General features: G+C 37.6%; 1 long non-coding RNA gene across 2 annotated transcripts in view; it reads right to left on the reverse strand.

The window, feature by feature from the left end:
* Positions 1 to 18,003, reverse strand: part of LOC135443606 (uncharacterized) — a 76,953-nt gene that overhangs the window by 55,937 nt on the left and 3,013 nt on the right. For both annotated transcript variants that reach the window (XR_010439078.1, XR_010439077.1), the window contains exons 2-3: positions 16,970 to 17,220; positions 14,325 to 14,464 (exon numbers count right to left, since the gene is read on the reverse strand). This is a non-coding gene — a long non-coding RNA (uncharacterized LOC135443606). The remainder of the gene's footprint in view (positions 1 to 14,324; positions 14,465 to 16,969; positions 17,221 to 18,003) is intronic.

Consider the following 18,003-nt stretch of genomic DNA (forward strand, 5'->3'; position numbering starts at 1 on the left):
GACAAGGCTTGATTTAGAAAAGGACCAGTCACAACTTGCTGGGAACAAGAAGCCAAATAAATTATTTTACTGTTTGATTATCCACATCATTTAAAACCTGTGTCAGTGGCAATTGGCTTGCTTCCGGTCATGCTGGGACCTGGGTTGCACAACAAGTTTGTCTCGCAGAGAAATGTGAGGTTTCTGGAATTGAAGGCTCCTGGAACTGCTAGTTTTCAAAAATTTTGTCTTGGACTGAGCACCTTAACTCCTCCCTGTTCTCTAGCACAGCAGCTAAAATGGAGTCATCCTGCTGCAGCCTGTACAGCCAGCAGCCTCCCTAGGGATCCCCCACACCCTTCCCCTCACATTAATGAGCTAACAAAGTAAATGGAAATAAATTAGCAACAAACTTATTCTGATAGATGTCAAGGAAGAAAAGAATTCCAAAGAGGAATTTAAACAGGGAAAAAGATATATGAGCTCAGCAGTTCATTGTAAGAAAGAGTGCTTGTGTAAGACACCACATTAAAAAAATAAAAGTTCTTATACAAAAGGCTCGTTAAAAAAAAAAAAAAAGAAATAAGTCTCTAAGGCTTGCACCACTAATGGAACTGTGAGGAGGGATGAAAAATGTCAGCATTATCTCTGGCTCAGGAAGTCCCAAAACCATGATTCAGTAGAAGGTAGGAGAGTACACCAAGAAGGGATCATTACGTGCTTGACATTTTCTTATACTCTACCCCAGGCTGCTGTCAGAAACAGGATACCCAGCTAGACAGATGTTTAGTCTGATCCTGTATGACTGTTCCTCCTTTGTGATAGTAGTAAGACATAAATGTGGATAGGAAGAAAGTTACGTGCAACTCAGGGATCACATGAAACTTGGAGTTGATGCAAGCACAGCAGCTGACAGTGCAGAGATCCAAACCAAGGTGTGTCAGCTCTGGGCAGATTCTGATCACGATGGCCTTTCCCCCTGGGAGAAGTTCATACTGTCCAAAATAATTCTCATAGATTTTAGGATTAATCTAAAGGCATCTTTGGAGTCAAATCATCTCCCCTATCCTCCTCTGGTCTTTCAGTTACATATTTCATTCTTTAAAAATATAATATCTGTCCATAAATTACCTGGCATCATGCAGTTCCAATGTGGACATTTTCTGTGCTGCATTCTCTAGGTCTCTGCAAGAAAACAAGTCTTTCCAATGCCACCAGTCTCTCTGATACACAAGTCAAAACTTACTCTCAAAGTACAGCATTCATTATCCTGCCATCAAGTATTTGGGAAATCAAGCAAATATACAGAGAAATTCTGCAACATAGTGACAATGTCACAATGCCAACCATCATTTCTAAGTTGCACACAGATGGTCCACATCATCACAGTTCAAATACAGCTGGAACAATTCCTAGTGAGGAAGAGTTTTACTTCCTCCTTTACTATAGACTAGAGTGAAATAAGGAACAACAGTCACAAGAAATTTTCTTTCAGCACAGCCATCAGAAAGACTACCTGTTCTTGTTCCTGGCCATTTTAATTCATGCTCTTTCAGGCAAGTTTGCTAAAAAAACTGTATCTAGAAAATGTTATAAAACGATTGTAGCAAGTAGCCTATAGAGCAGCTTATTTGCTGTGACAAATTGCACAGAGCATGCTGCACACCAATACTCCATATTCTCTTCTGGGTCACTGAATTGATTCTGGTTCAAATCCCTGACAGATCATTTCATATGTAAAGACATTCAAGGACCAGCACTATTTTCTTTTAGCTCTAGCTCAGTCTAGCCTCTAGGAGCTAGGGTGGCCTGCAAGGCAATACAGAGCATGGATACAAGCCCATCCACACATTTCCTGGGTGAATATCTAGCTACTAAAATGTTATGTAAAAGGGAGCTGCTCCATTTTTCTGGCAGCAGCAGCTGCCGTCACTGCATTTCAGGAGGAGATTAAGCTGTTCAAGGATATTGTGTGCTCTGGGAACAGATCAGCAGTCCCAGGTAATTCTGATCCCATAGCATCTGCTTCCTGCATCCCAGTCAAGCTGCCAGAGCAGGGAACAAGCTCTGCCCCACAGAGCTGGTTTGGACCTTGGCAGCACCCATCATGGAACAGGAAAGCTGCTCATGGGATTTAGGTGTCACCTGGGCTAAATTGCAGTTAAGGAGGCACCCTCAGAGTCACAGTTTTGGACTTAAATAGCTTACTCTTCTTAATCTCAGGTTAAAAAGGGTATGTTCAGTGGTTTCTCTCAGCAGTATCACACATTCTACAAATGTATTGTTCAGCTGACGTAGAAAATTACTTACTGGTTGTGTGCACCATAGCCTGATCCCCAAGATGATTCTTCAGGATAGGTGGATAATATGTGAAATAATTACAATGGGATGATTTTCACTGTGGAGGCAATCCTCTCATTTTACTTCAGCCATCTTTTAAAGCCAGCATCTCTTTCATAATGGGGAGGTGATTTGGTCACAGTACCAGGTTAAGCAATAGCTTCAACAAGGTCAGAGCCAACACTTAAAAATACTCATGAACAAAGTTTAGAACAGGTGGGCAACTGGTCAGAAAGCAATATTTTCTCTCTGTTCTGATAACAGATGAAGAAATATAGACAGATAGCTTAAATTAGAGAGCAAGATCCATGTGTTTATATTATAATAATCAATGTTACCTTTCACCAGAAGAATTAATACACATGCAGAAGGATTTCTTTTAAGATAATGCACTTTAATTACATTGGTATACATTTAGTTAACAGCTATAAACTTCTTCTGTTTTGGGACTCCTGCAGACTTGCACAACAAGCTAGATACACCAGATTAGATTCACACTGTATTAAGAAAAAGATAAGTTCTCAGAACAGCAGTAGAGGTGTTTAATTTACCTTACTCTACACTGTCTATCAAAGTAACACTACCTCTTATTACTAAGTAAAAAATATACATGTGTCTATGTAAAGAGAAATACAGAGATTAATATTCTGTTATTACGAAAAGGTTAAAGATTTCCATCAATCTTTACATATTAAGGAGTGCTTATAATTTCTATTATAATGTCCATCCCAGTCATAACTTAGAACAAATGGAAAACCCCAATTAATCTGCTACCTCTCTAAATAATATTTCAGTGACTTTGGTTTAAGAGCTTTTAGATCAATTCTCCCTCATGATTGAATCTGTGTTTCAACAGGAAAAACTTCACTGGGGTGGGCAGTAAGGAGGTGACTTCCACTAAACCTGTAATCCTTGCCAGTGACAATGAGCAGCAACATTTTGATTCTGTCTGACACCAGATGAGAAATCACTTTCAAATTAAACAGGAAAGTAGCATATATATGAGGTAACAGCCAGCTTCTGAGTAGGGAAGTACTACCATTTTCTCATTTTTCAGGGTAGGTCTGCCCTGCTTTTTTAAAAGAAGACACTTTAAAAAAGATGACCTTGGAAGGATTTGCTATGTATGGCATATAGAAACTGCTATTCCCAAGACTCCACAGCTCCTAAGTGTTTTAAAAAACATGCACAGAAGAATGAAAAAACCAGACAGGTGACAACAATGGCATCAGCAAAATACCTTATGCCTCACTCAAGTGTTTTATATTCAAGGCACAAGTTACAGCTCATAAATTTCATTAAATCTACCTAACTTATACCAGAATCCATTGCCTCTTTGTATTTCAAGGGAATAGAAATACACGAGAGATTGTGTACAAAAGTGATATTTCTTGTAGGAATAAAATCCAAACAGAAAAAGGGAGAGACTTAGGCTTAATCTTCCTTATTATTTGATAAAAAAGCATTTTCTGAGTAAAGGTACAAGTTATTTATGGTTTTGATCACTCCAGTACACTGTTCCATACCTAAGAGTAGAAAATGTTTCAAATATTTAACAAATCAGGGCTAATTATACAGAATAATTGAATCCTTAATATAAAGCCTGAGAGACTTTATTCTTCTAACATTACTTGCTGCTGATGTGAATACCATGAGAAGAGATAAAACCACAGACCTGTTAATACAAAGAAGACAGTTGAAAATTACTTTCAGTTTTGAGAAAAACACTAGGCTCTGAATATAAGTTTAATAATTAAAGTTCAATTCCCTTTCCCCCCCCCCAAAAAAGTTATTTTAATTACTACTTTTTATGCCAAGTGTCTGCTTAACTTAGGAGAAGAAATGACTTGTTATTTGAAGCATTGCCTACTAGAAATAAGAGTTACTCAAGGGCAGTGTTTTATTGATAAAGCTTTATTCTTAAAAATCATATGTCATAACATTTCACAGGATTCATGAGGTTCATATTTTTTCAAAGGCAGAAACAACTGGAAGTTCTGATCTGAAGCTAACAAAATACCCTGAAGCATAGTCAAAAGCTGGAGTCATTTTTGCATTTTAAACCCTAGATATAGTAAAAGTCAGGTCTTCATAAAAGTAGGAGAGGTTATTTGTTACCATAAGAGCCACCATTTTTAAACTGTTATGAGTATTTGCATACATTTACATGCACTGAAAGCACATCCATTCAGAACAAACAAGGTTCATTATGAAGACAAACATGCTGAGTATGACTGACTGACAATCCACACAATGGCTGATTTAAACTTTACATTCATCAACCATTTATTTGAGCAGGAGGAGGAGGAACAGCTAAGGATGCTTTGCATCACTTCAGCCGCTTTTTATTTTTGATAAACCCTGGGGCTGCCTCTGTTAAGGTGAGAGAATACACTAAGCCCATTCAGCCTGCTGGAAACCCCTGCTATGGTCTCTGACTTCTAGCAGGCAAGCTTAAATGAATCTCTCTCAAGTAGTGGAATAGGTAGGAAAACTGGTTTATCAAAACACATACACAGTTCCCTTAAACAGTTCAACTTTAAGGCATGTCTGCATGCATTCCTACTGCCTGTGACAATAGTAACACTTCCTTTCAGCCTAATAGGTCCTGAGCCCCATCCTTTGTCTGCTGATTAACTGCTCTATTCATTGACCAGACCACTAATTGCATGCTCCTTATAGTTACCCTACATTACTGTAAGAATTAATGAGACACAATTACAGCTCCCAGAAATCTCAGGCCTAGCCAACTGCAAAGCACTCCAACTGAATAAGAACTCCCCAAGAATAAAGAGAAAAATTCAGCCCATTGTTCACAGGAAGCAGAATGTTTTTTGTTAAAAAATTGTATTTATTTGAAGCTGTTTCATAATTAGGCCCTGGAGAAAAAAAAAAAAAAAAAAAAAAGAAAAAAGGGGAGAATAGAGAAAGAACTTGGGAACCAGCATTCAGTGAGAAATCACAGCGGATGCAGAGACGAGCACACAGTTCAGATATGAAGAGAAAAACACATAAGGAAGGAGTGAATAAAAAATTAGTTATATGAACACTACAATCATCTATAACCAATCAGCTGTTTCAACAGAGCATGTCCCACTGTATGAGAATTACCACTAATGCAATCTTATATTTGACAGCTTCAATCTTGAACAATTTAAAATAAGCATATGGGAGCTTCTGCAGTCATGTGTCTGAGACAGAAGAGGAATTTAATTTCCCACTCTCAGAATTTAATATGCATTAGAAGTCAGTGTCATTAGCCATGAAAGTCAAAATGAAGGACAGAAAATGAGTTTTTTGAAAATCACCCATATTGAAAACTGCACTCACATTTAATCTGTGTAATCAACAGCCACAGCTATTCAAAGTCTTAGTGACTACAATCACTACCTATTAGCCTGTAAGTAGTTCAAAAGCTATTATTCTCACTTGAACAATTTCCCAATACACAAGAGACTGCATTAAGTTAATGAAGTTAATATGCAAAGTCAATATTCTTTGTTATGAAGTCATCTTATTCCATTGGTTCCTCTTCAACTTATTTTCACCATATAAATTCGATTTAAATTACATGTATAGTTTGACAAAGCCACTGATACTTAAAATAGAGCTTGAAATGCAGCACTATACTTTATAGCCCTAGTAACCATTTTCCAGGGTACAATTTGTAGCAGCCACTGAGACCCCAAACTAAGCATGTCAGACTGGCACTGCTACATTCCAGAATCAACATCTTTGGGCAGAGACAACATTTTTTGTACATCTCTACAGGGATTCTCAATAATTGCACCTAACTGCAGTAATAGTTTAAATTCATGGGAAATGGATGTTCTTCTGATATTATCACTCACTGATATCACAGCAGAACTCTTTCCTGCATGAAGCAGACAGTTACCACCATGTGGTGCTGAATCCCAAGCAGGAAACAAGGCACAAATATGGATCAGAGACCTTTGTGTTCAGTGTATAATAAGTCCAATATCCCTGTCATAGAACAGCAATCATTAACTCAGGGATCTTTTGTTAAATGGCCCCTGTGGCTGGACTGGTAACAGCAGGGATCGAATTTGCAATCCTCAAGACTAGATTCATCTGTCAGGGAGACTGCAGACCTGCAGATTCATGCATTTCCAAAGTGAGTCTCTAGGACTTCACATGAAAATACCAATTTCAATTAACCTTGACTGATTAATCAACCTCAGTGCACAGGCACAGAGCTTACATTTGCAGATCTAACCCTGGCAGTATTATTTGAAATGGGCATTCCTCATGTCTTGAAAAAACCTTTGAGGAAAAAAGAAATCTTTGTCTCAAATAAAACATCACCTAGCTTGTTCAAGCTGTTCCTGTTTCAAGCCCCGAAATAGAACAAGTCTGAATTCCTGCAGAGTATGATGTGAAATTATTTCTACTAGTGCAAATAATGTATTCTGGTATCTGGTCCAGCCTTCATTTCAGATGTTATGAAGTAACTTAACCAATACAAAATATCCACACACTGGAGCTAAGCTGCAATTTCTAGTTGAGTTGTCTCTCCACCAAGAAAAAGGAGTCCTTCCTGCAACAAACATTATGAGCCCACACTTTAGGGCATCAGTTCTAAGGTAGAATTTCTAAATGAATTATTATTTTACAGGAAGAGCATGGTAAGAGACAAGGGAAGGTTTCAAGTCATAACCTGAGCTCACTCAAGCCATTTCTACTCCCCTGTTCCACTACCAATTTCTTTAGAGCTACTTGTTACTTATGGTAGAGCATATAGAACTAGCAAAGGACAATCTTGATCCACCAAGTGTTCCCACATGCTTATTTATGCTAGAACTGATTCACCTAAGGAAAATTCCACTTTTGTACTTCTCATCCTTTAGTTTGCATGTTGCACATCATAAGCTTCACTACTAGGGAGCTCCTTTCCCTCCTTTTCATTGTTATATCTTGTTGTCATTAGATCGCAAGGGTTCCATATTGCTAGAATTTCATATCTCCTTGATGTTTCTTGTAGGCAGCTCCTCTAGGCACTGACTCTTCCTTGTCCTCACAGCAGTCAACTGACTCCAATTCCCCTTCAATGAACCAATCCACTCTTTTATAACACTCTTCTTATTGGCTACAGGTGTGGCCTGTTAAAATCAGGCCTGCTCCCAATCTCTAATAATTAACCCAGCTGCAACTCTTTAGGGGATAAGATTAAGTAAATAAAGGTAATATAGACTGTACATTCTATCCCCCTACAATATCTACCTCCTGACCTCTTTTTCCTGAAAGTAGTTCAGTTAAGCAATGATTTTGTCTGTACCATCTCCTAAGTGTGGCCCAAAGGTATCCCCAAGACTAGAACCACCAACAGGACAGATGCCAAACATGAACATCGGGCATTGTCAGGAACTTGCAGCTGTAAGACAAGCCTGAAGGCAGCAGATGAACAGGAGACAGTGACACTGCTCTTAGAGCTGCTCTGGAGGTCATTCTTGGGAGCAAGGTAAGCATAAGCTATGATGCATCATCTCTGTGTGCAGTGATAAACTGGCACAAGAGTCCCTACAGGATAAGGCTTACAGCTGATTTACACTAGAAAGGTTAATATAGAAATTACACTAACAAGACCCTTCTCAAGCAATCCACACCTATCCCTCAAGAGAAGTAAAATGTACAGGTAAAAGAATTCCTTATGCAGCTTCTTCACTGGGTTTTTTTGCTGGCATAGCTATGTCAGCAAAAAATTCATATCCCTCCCTGACAGGCCTCCGTGTGAACACTTTCAAGTGCAAACCAGGTGTCAGTATTTCTGTTATGACAGAAAAAGACTTCTACACTAGTCATGAGCTGAATATTTGCCCTTTCATGACCTGGAAAAGTCCTGGCTTCCAAGGAGGTCAAATCCCATGGTCATGTTTTCCACCAGCAGAATCTCTCATGACCATAGCACTGGTATGGTACTGTATTAACACATAGAGAGTAGAAGAAAATGTATCAGTAGCCAACCATTTATATTCTGCATTTCCATGTAAAAATTTTCTATTTACACTACATTCATGCCACAAAAAATCCCGTGAATGGGAAGCACCAACAGTTCTATTTGTAAAAATTGCTGTGTTTTTTAGATTTAGTCTAAAATTTGTTTGAAATCTACTAATCTCTGGATATTTCAGTTGGTGATATTTGGTACTCAAAAATATTTGGATAATTCTAAGAAGAGATTCTACAGATTGAACTCCCAGATGCCTCCCAGGTCATGGAAGAAGCCAACCAAGTACAAACATCTTTCTCTTTTATCAGCCTTGTTAGGTAGAAAGTTAACAATATTGAAAGCAACTGGATAGCTTTAAAAAAAGACAGTTAAATGTATAATTCTATCACATGGCAAGAACTCCAGAGCTGAAGAGATGATTGGAAGAAGACATACTGCCACAGGCCGTATTGCAGAGGGTCCCTCAAGGATCACCAGCCTGTTCCTAACATAATTTACCATATTCTCTTCATCTCCAACTCAGTTACCCTCTGATTCTATAAGATTGTTTATGGAATATGTTTAGGCCTTGCACTGACAGAGCAACAAAAGGCCCTTTGAAAGCACCTCTCACTGGGGTGGAATGCACAGGCCATGGTCCACCTGGAGTGCTCCTCAGTACAAACTAAGATGCTCTGTGATAAAGTCAGCATGAATAAAACAAAGTGTTTATAACTACTTGCACATGCAACACTCACAGCCATCAATTGGCCAAACAGCGTGAATCCCTGAGCCACAAGAAACAGTCAATCACATTAATTTCTTTAGTTAATTAATTAATTAATGTTCCTTTATTGACTAGAAAGAAGGAAAATATTTCAGAAACAAAAAGCAATCTGCAATATTTAAGCATAAATCCCTATCCAAACTGCATCCTACTCCAAAAAGTAAGATAAAGCTTAGCATGGGAAGAAAGTTCTATGTTGATTTATGCCCTGGTTTATTATTGCTGGTTTCAGAAGAGCAAACAGCAGAGCAGAGAGCAGTTCCTGTGACAAAAGCTTTAGACTGGCACATGGTTCTGCATCCTTGAACTACCTGTGACACACACCCCTACCATGCCCTTTTTGGCACTCAAATGAAGTAGAATTTGGCTACTATGCAACTTGAATAGTGGTTGGTTGTTATCATTATATTACAAGAGTTCTATTGTCATTGCATTGGGTTCCATATTGCAAGAGTTTCACACCTCCTTGATGGTTCTCATAGGCAGCTGCTCTAGGCACTGCCTCTTCCTTGTCCTCACAGCAGCTAACTGACTCCAGTTCCCCTCAACCACCCAATCCACTCTTTTATAACACTCTACTTATTGGCTACAGCTGTGGCCTGTAAAAATCAGCCCTGCTCCTAATCTTTAATAATTAGCTCAGCTGCAACTCTTTAGGGAGTAAGATTACTTTTTATACTACCTTTATTTACTTATATTCTATCCTCCTACAGTTGGTCAAAAAGTAGATTGGACAAAATCATCAAATCCCTGTCAATTTTTGCCCTAATGATTCCTTTTATAGCACCTTTACAAAGTGCTCTATAAATACCAACAGTCCTATGGTTCACACCTGCCATGGTAAGAGGGAAGCCAGTCACTGGAAATTAAGCGTGTTTATTATGTACAGAAATTGTAAGAGTAGAAAGAGCTGAAGAGGAACAGAGATCCCAGAGAAATACAGGATAAGATTAGCAAGAAACAACTCCCAAAACAGAAGCATTATTAAGCATCCAAACTGCCAATGAGAGAAACATGTATGGAAGAATGCAGGGATGTGTGGGGAATTAGGAGGCTATATTACAACTAGGATTTATACATGGAGAGTTACAAGGTATTTAGGTTGCTGAATCCTATTTAAGAACATAAAGTCCCACTCACTTCTACAGGAATTGGGCACCCTCACATCTCAGCCAGGTGAGGTTCAGGGACTGCTCCCACGGGGTCTGTGTCTCTCATGGGTCTGTCTCACTGAGCAGGCAGCCACAAGAACATTGTGAAGAAACTCTTGATGCACCAGTGACTCAGAACAAAACTCTCACTCTACCATAAATACATTTCATGTCCCACACATAGGACAATTTAATGAGACTCAGTAAAAAGATTCAGTTGTTTGGGGGAAGGGAAGCTACAGGCAGTTGTTTATTCTGAACTTATGCACAGGTCCAGAAATTTCCTCTGTAAAGCTGCCAGCCTTTCTCCACACACAATTATCATGTGCCATTTGTGTCACTGTAGAACCTGTAAGCCAAGCCCAGGCTATGGATCAGTCCTACACAGATGAAACGAAAAAAAGGACATGCTTACACACCTGATGCAAGTCATGAAACCCAAACTGTATCCATAACATAATTTTTAAAAATTTTATTCCATTAAAGCTAATTAATATCATCCATAGTAGTAGTATCATAAAAACACTCTTCATATTACATTTGAACAGGTTCAGAAAGGAAAATTATTAATTGAACCACAAGGAGAAATACAGATTTTACATAAACTCTGAGTAGACAGGAGAAACACCTTCTTTGAAAGCAATGGAGATTTTTACATAGCTAGATAAAACATATTCCATGAAAATTACTTACAAAAACTGAACACATGGGAACCACTTCAGTAACTACAGTCTTGGAGAACTTTCTGTTACAAACACAAGAATATATTTGGATATCATTTATAACACATACTCCTTGGCAATAAATTACCCTTCCACTCAGAAGCCTTGTATAAAGGTACTTCACTGCTACCACACAAAAAATCAGAATAATTTCAGAGAGAGCAACAAAGGAAATTTGCATCTGACACTAATATCTTTGTAGGATAACGTATATTTTAATGAAGATATTGTCAGCAATACATGTGTTTATGCCTCTTTTTTCCCTTCACATTTGGATTTTATTTCATTTATGTCATGATCTACCTTGCAAGTTTAAGAAATGCATCATTTATTCATGACCTCTACTTTTTCAGAGCCTCTCAGTTACACAGAAGACCAGGCTAAAGAAAAATCAAGTGGTTTGTCTGATAACAGTTAGTGTCAAAACAAACTGTGTATGTTGAATTTCTGTTAGCTGAAGTCATAATTTAAAAAATCCCAACCCAAAAACCAGTGCTTGCTTTACCTTTTTCCAGAATAAACTCTCATAATTAAACTTTCTACTTTTCCAAGTAGCTGACTATGTATTCCTGCACAGCAGGAGGTTTTCTCCACAGACATATTGACTTGGACAATAAACAAAGCAAAAATCCCTGACTGGAATTTACAGCTAAATTTAACCATGCATATTGTTAATAAAATTTGCATATATGTCTTTCAACATTAAGAAAAAATAAAAGTGGAAATTCAGTGAATTTGGGCACTGCACCGCTTTGCAAGAAAAAAAATGAGATTTAAGTTGTAATTTCCATATTTATTGAGGCTGTACGTCAAAAGAAATCTGTGCAAAAAAATCCTGGTGCTGCCTTGATGAGATTTGAAAGATGACAGCATATTAATAGCAAAGGAGCTTCTCTTTAGCAAAGATGGCTTAAACAGCACCTGTAAAACACTGATGAAGGGTCACATAATTTTAGAAAACATTTTCAGCATCTCTTATTTCTCTGTCCTTCAACCACAAAATAAGTAAATGCAGTTACCACGTTTTGAAGAAATGTCACCCATCCCTTCCCCTCGGTGTCAACTTTGCACATGAAACATTAACAGATCAGTCAGCACTGACTTCTTACAATTAAAGCTGTGAAAGGAAACTTTAACTGATACTTTTTCATTGATTTTTTGCCACAACACTGCATCACCACTGGCTCTCCAAAGCCATGAACTATCAGTAGCAAATATTCAGCTTCTATTTTTAATTTTTGTGCCTTTTTTCACAGCATCCTGGACATTTGGATGTCTTAGGAATTTAATTTAAAGGAATTAAGGTTTCTAGTTCCTTTAAAACTAAGTTACTTTACCTGGATCTGTCTAGCCACAAAAAGTAGACAATGAAATGCAGTTCTGCCAGCACAAAACCTTTTAGATAAGCAAAAAAACTTTCCCACTAAAGAGAGAAGATGATACTCCTTTGAGGTACTTTTCCAGTACAAAAGCTGGATGTATTCCAGGGATTATGCTGTTGGTTGGATGGTTTGGGTTTGTTTTGTTGGGGTTTTTTTTCTTTTCTTTTTTTTTATAACTGAAACTGTGAATTTTTATCAGTAAAGCTCTCATTAAATTATGAAAAAATGTTCACATTGCCACAGCATGTACTTTATGGCTTTTTATACTTGCACTTGCACTGGGCAGGATTTCAAGGACACCTTTAACCTTTGCTTAAGCCTTCAGAGCTTGGCTGCTCCTCATCTGGAGGAGTGAGAGGGCAAAAGTGAGGAACTCGGCCATCACTTAAGGCATTACCTGCAGCTGACTGTGCAAATGAGTGGCCCAGTCACTTTTCTCAGGTTCCAGGTGAAACAAACAACCATTAACACCCCGGGGAGATGCACAGATCAGTTCTCACCTCTCAAAGCACTTCTAGCACACACTTCAGGCCTGGCAGGAGATCCCTGAATCCTCTCCTGAATTCTTCCTTCAAGTACAACCACAATGCTTTTCTTTTCTAACCAACGAGTCGAGCTGGGGGAGAAGTGCACTCCAAGCACCTCTAGCACCGAGCCCGTGTCTACAAACAGCTTCACATCACCACAAGGCTCTGTAAAACAGTGTGGCACCTTCCAGAGCATCCTCTTGTGAGATCCACGTGTTGCAACTTCACTTGGGATTTTTTTTGCAAAATGCTGCATTCAGATATGATGGGACAGAGAGAGCTGAGGAAGTGCAGGAGTAATTTTATTCTGCAAATGTGCAATAAAAACTAGGTCAATAACCTCAGTGACACATAGGAAGTCTGTGCATTCTGCATTCCCAACCACAGGAAACCAAAAACTTACAGGAAGATATGACTTTCAGTGAGGTCACCCACGAGAAGCTGAGAGCTCATGGGATGCGTTCATGACATTGAGGCTGGCAGAAGTCAAGGATCACAATTCCCCAAATACAAATTGCTGAGCAGAAACCCAAGCCAGCAGTTAAACACTGCAGATTCAGGCACTGAAATTAAGGAGTTAAAGATTAATTCACTCCCAGACTGTGTGTACATGGTCACCTCATGGGGCCATCACCAGGAAGACAAGAGATCTTCTTAGAAGAACTGGCTCTACCAGAGGCTAATTAACAGATATGCTGACTGTAAATAAAAGCAGGAGGTGGCAAACAGAAAAGAATAGAAAGTTTGATGGGGCTCCCAACAGATGCTGTGTGTCAATAAACGTCAGCTGAAACTTAGATGCTGCTTTGTGCTCTCTTAAGGAAATCATTATAATCACATTATTCTGCAACACAGTCTAGCCTAAGCTCCATGCCTCATCCTAGAAAGGATATTTTGATCAACTAGACATTTGTTAATTACAAAACCAAGCACCTTGAAGCTATTTTGTTTTACATACAGAATGAAGCAGCTTATTCAAAATTGAAAATTATTACATTCTTATTTACTACCCATAAAACTAACAATACCCATAAAGCTAACAACTATTTCTTATATCCCAAACTAAATTAGTGGCTCTTGTAAAAATATTATTTGCTTCAAAAATGCTAGTTAAATGGCACAAACATGTCTACAAAACAGATAAGAGATTGATATATACAATGACAATTAGGCTTTCTAAGCATAGAAACACTTTTTCAGTTTATCCTCATAATTTCCTAAATCTGTAGAAGATGTATGCCTTAACTCTGGGGTCTGACATTAGATTCTTTATATATATTTGCCTTTATATATATTTGCACAGCATTTGCCTTCACTGCTTATTTCACAAATTTTCTGCCAATGAAGGACTCTCCATAAGGAAAAGTTTTAGTAGTACTGAACACTTAAAAGATGGAGATATTCATTGTCCATTCTCTGCCTCACACCTCCAAAAGTTAACTCCCATTAAAAACCAGATTTTTTGTTTTCCTGTCTCCCATTTACCCACCTGATTTGACAAACCTTTTCTCAAGCAAACAGACATTTTCAAGTAACCAGCATCACAGGAGGACAGATTATTTTGTATGAGAAAGTTTACAGGAGGTAATCTTCTCTTTTCCTTGAAGTTAAAGTAATTAGTACCTAGTACTGAAATGAAAGAAATTTAATAGTGTCAGTCCAATTACTTGTGAACACATGTTTATTTTGCACCCAATTACTCCCCTCAATTCTTCAATTTCAAGAGTGGACAGATTTTGCAACTGTATTTGCTTCTCAGTTCTTGACATTATCATAAAAATTCTGATTAAGCCATACAAATTATGTGAGAGAAGTTGCACTATTCTGCCATTCTTGACACACTATAGACAGGATTACAATATTTTCTTTCACTTCACAGAATTTCTAAATGAATTTTAATAGCATTTACATATTTTTACTGGGTTTTTTTGGGAAAGTATGAATATATTTTTTCTACTTTTTCCAACTCATGAATTCTAATGCACTAAAATTTCTTCCCTGTACAATGATTATTTGGATTAATGCTAATTGATTGTGGAGCACTATGGTTCAGAAAGTGTTTAGATTCCACACATGAGCAGCTGGCACCATATGAGCTCACTCTTATGCTTCAATATTGTGCTTGCCTTTCTCTGCTGTCCTTCCTGCCACACTTTGGGTTGATGAATCTATTTCTCAACAATACTCAAACTCTTTCTTTTTTTTAAAATGTTGTCTGGCTATTATATTTTCTTACAAATATTTATTTTAAATAGTTCTAAAATAATAAAAGGGAACTTCGAGTACTGACAATGTACTATAATAAATTTGTGCTGGCAGAAATCTGAATAAAAAGTGTCTGCCATGTCAGGAAAAGAAATAAAAGAGGTCCCACCTATTTTGGCCAATATAACACCCAGGTAAATTTAAGCACACAGGAGTAAAACTAAATATAGCTATTTTCAGGAAATCATAAAAATTCTGAAGAGTTTATTAAAAATATAGAAAAAAAACCCCTGCTGTTTTACCAAGAGTATTCTCCTTTACAGATTTTACCATTAATACCTGTGAAGACTTTAACAGCAAAATATTACTTAGCAGTCATGAACTAAGTTAAACTACCATGGAAACAAAATTAAGAATATCTGGAAAGATATTTCTGTGAAGCTGTTAGAATAGAAAACAAGCAATAAAGAATAAAAATCAACTTTTGCTTAGGAAATGCCTCATGTTGCCAGTTGGTGGTAGCTTCTGGCTACAAACTGCATTCTGACACTGAGCTAATGACAGAATATAACTCATGCTGAAACTAATGCAGATCATCCGAACAATGTTCCTCCCTGATTTTTAATATCTGCTTTGTTTTCTCTTCTTGTCATAATACAATGTCCAATGGATTTTGCAGGATTCTCACACTAATGTTCCACCTACCAACTTTGGAAGAACACAAAAAAGGTTCACAGTTGTATTTGAGACATAGTTGTTGCATATTTTTACCTCTACAAAAAGCAACAAAGAAGAAATGAAGCTGCAAAACCTACTTAAAAAAATAAATCAACAGAGTGCTTGACTCCAGAATCACAATCTATTCAGACAAAATTCTCTATTCCTATGCTCATATATTTAGTGATTTGCTTGTACTTTTCTTGGTGAAAAATAAAATAATTTTTGATACATTTTGCTGAATTCCAGATGGCCAAAGCCCCACTTACTCATTTGTCAGTGTACTTCTCCTCCTCCAAGGATAGCCATGACAATTCAGATCAAAGGTTCATTTAGGTCAATAACCTGCTTCCAAAAGCAGGCATAAGCCAGAGTGAAGAGAGCATGAGCAAAGAAAACAAATATTTTTTCCCAGAATAACTCTCTAGCATTTCAACTATATTCTATTCAAGAACTCCTGAGACTGATGTGATTTATCTATTTATTTTGCCCAATGAACCTTCTCTTTCACTTATCCAATTATCCCTTAAACTTATATAAATTTTTGTATCCACAACGTGCCAAAGCAAGGCTACCTTGGGCAAAGAACTAGGAGCTGCATTGTAGTGATAACTGTTTTGTGCACAGTCAGTACACAGCACTCATATTTTCTTAGTAAAATACAAAATTTAAAAAATAAATAAATAAATAAAGGAGCAAGATTGATGCACCCCTTGAAAGAAACTGAGTTTGCACATACTCGAGTGAGTGGAGTCCAGTGGGAATTAGCATTCTGAACTCAGTAACATGCTGCAATAGCAAGAGTTATAACAAGGTTGAATACAGCTTGAAAAGCAGGCAGATGTCATGAGTGAAAAAACAGACACCCTAACAAAAGCAGCCAAAAAACTCTGTAAGCCTCCCTCAGTCCAACAACCAAATTCTGATCCAAGGAGGTTAAATATAGGGCTGCTTGAAAATTTTCCACTGCATCTATTTTTGATGGGAAATGAGGCTTTCAGCTAAACACTTTCTGGTTGGATTGTTTGGGGGTTTTTGGCATGTCTAAATATGTGCTTCTGCAAGTATACTTTCCTTACCAAAAAGCCAAACTTATCAACAAAAATATTTTGATTGAAAACACAGTATGTTGTTAAGAAATGCTAGTGTAGCATTTCATTGTATCTCCAGCTTATCAGCTTTATGTGGCAGATCTCTATCAACCAGACTTACCATTTAAATGAGAATTCTGAGGACAGATCATTTTGAGGGATTCCCCATTTACAGCACTCCCTTCAAGGAGGAAGATCATGGCAAAATGTCAAAGGTGGAAGGCAGCCTCAGCCTTGCAGAGCAGGGCCAACAGGCATTCAGGCTGTAATGTCAGAGGAGGACTACAGTAACACATTTCAAATCCACAAGTTTTTGTTTCCAGACAAAGTCCTCCAAAGTCCTCTGAATTCTGTCAAAGCATGTTATGTTTCCTGGAAAATTAAGACGAAACAGAAAAATATTTTTATTTTTTTATCAAAAATTCATGCAGGAAATTTCATGGGTTAAGAAAGGTCTTTCTCACTAACCTGCAGATTCAAAGATATCACCTGGACCCACCCACCCACAAATCAGAAACAAATTAAACAGCAGTAAAATGTTTCAAGTTTTCCATCACAGTTCTGTGAGCAGGACTGTTCAAAAGCCAAGGAGCTAAACCCAAACAAAAACAGAGCTGAATGGATGTGATAACTTCATGTATGAGCCCTAACTTATAAAAGACCAACCAGCCTATGTTACAAAAGCAAAGGATGAAGATAAGATTCATACCATGGCTACACTTACTGAGTAAGAAATATATAATAAAAAAATATGTATAACAAAATTAGCAAAGTGGCAAGAAAATAAGATACTCCAGTTATTATTCCCTTTCAGGGTTCTCTTTTCAGTAAAGTAAACCAGAAGCAATAAATCCAATAAGACTAATACAATAAAAAGCATCAGCTATCCCTACATGGCTATTATCATCCCTTTTCTTGGAACCCCACAATCCCTGGAAGAACTGAAAGCCTTTCATCCAAAACCAGGCCCTGACCAGACCAAGACAGAGAAACACCCAACTAATACTACCAGGAAAAATGTTACAACTAAATCTCTAGTATTTCTCTCCCCTTGTGGCTGTTTCCTGACATACAATTGCATGCCCTCATCCCAACTGCAAAATAAATGTATGAAGAAAATAAATAAAAGACAAGAAATCAATCAAGACTGCACCT

The sequence above is a fragment of the Zonotrichia leucophrys genome, chromosome 2 (assembly GCF_028769735.1).
Source record: "Zonotrichia leucophrys gambelii isolate GWCS_2022_RI chromosome 2, RI_Zleu_2.0, whole genome shotgun sequence".
Classification (NCBI taxonomy): domain Eukaryota; kingdom Metazoa; phylum Chordata; class Aves; order Passeriformes; family Passerellidae; genus Zonotrichia; species Zonotrichia leucophrys.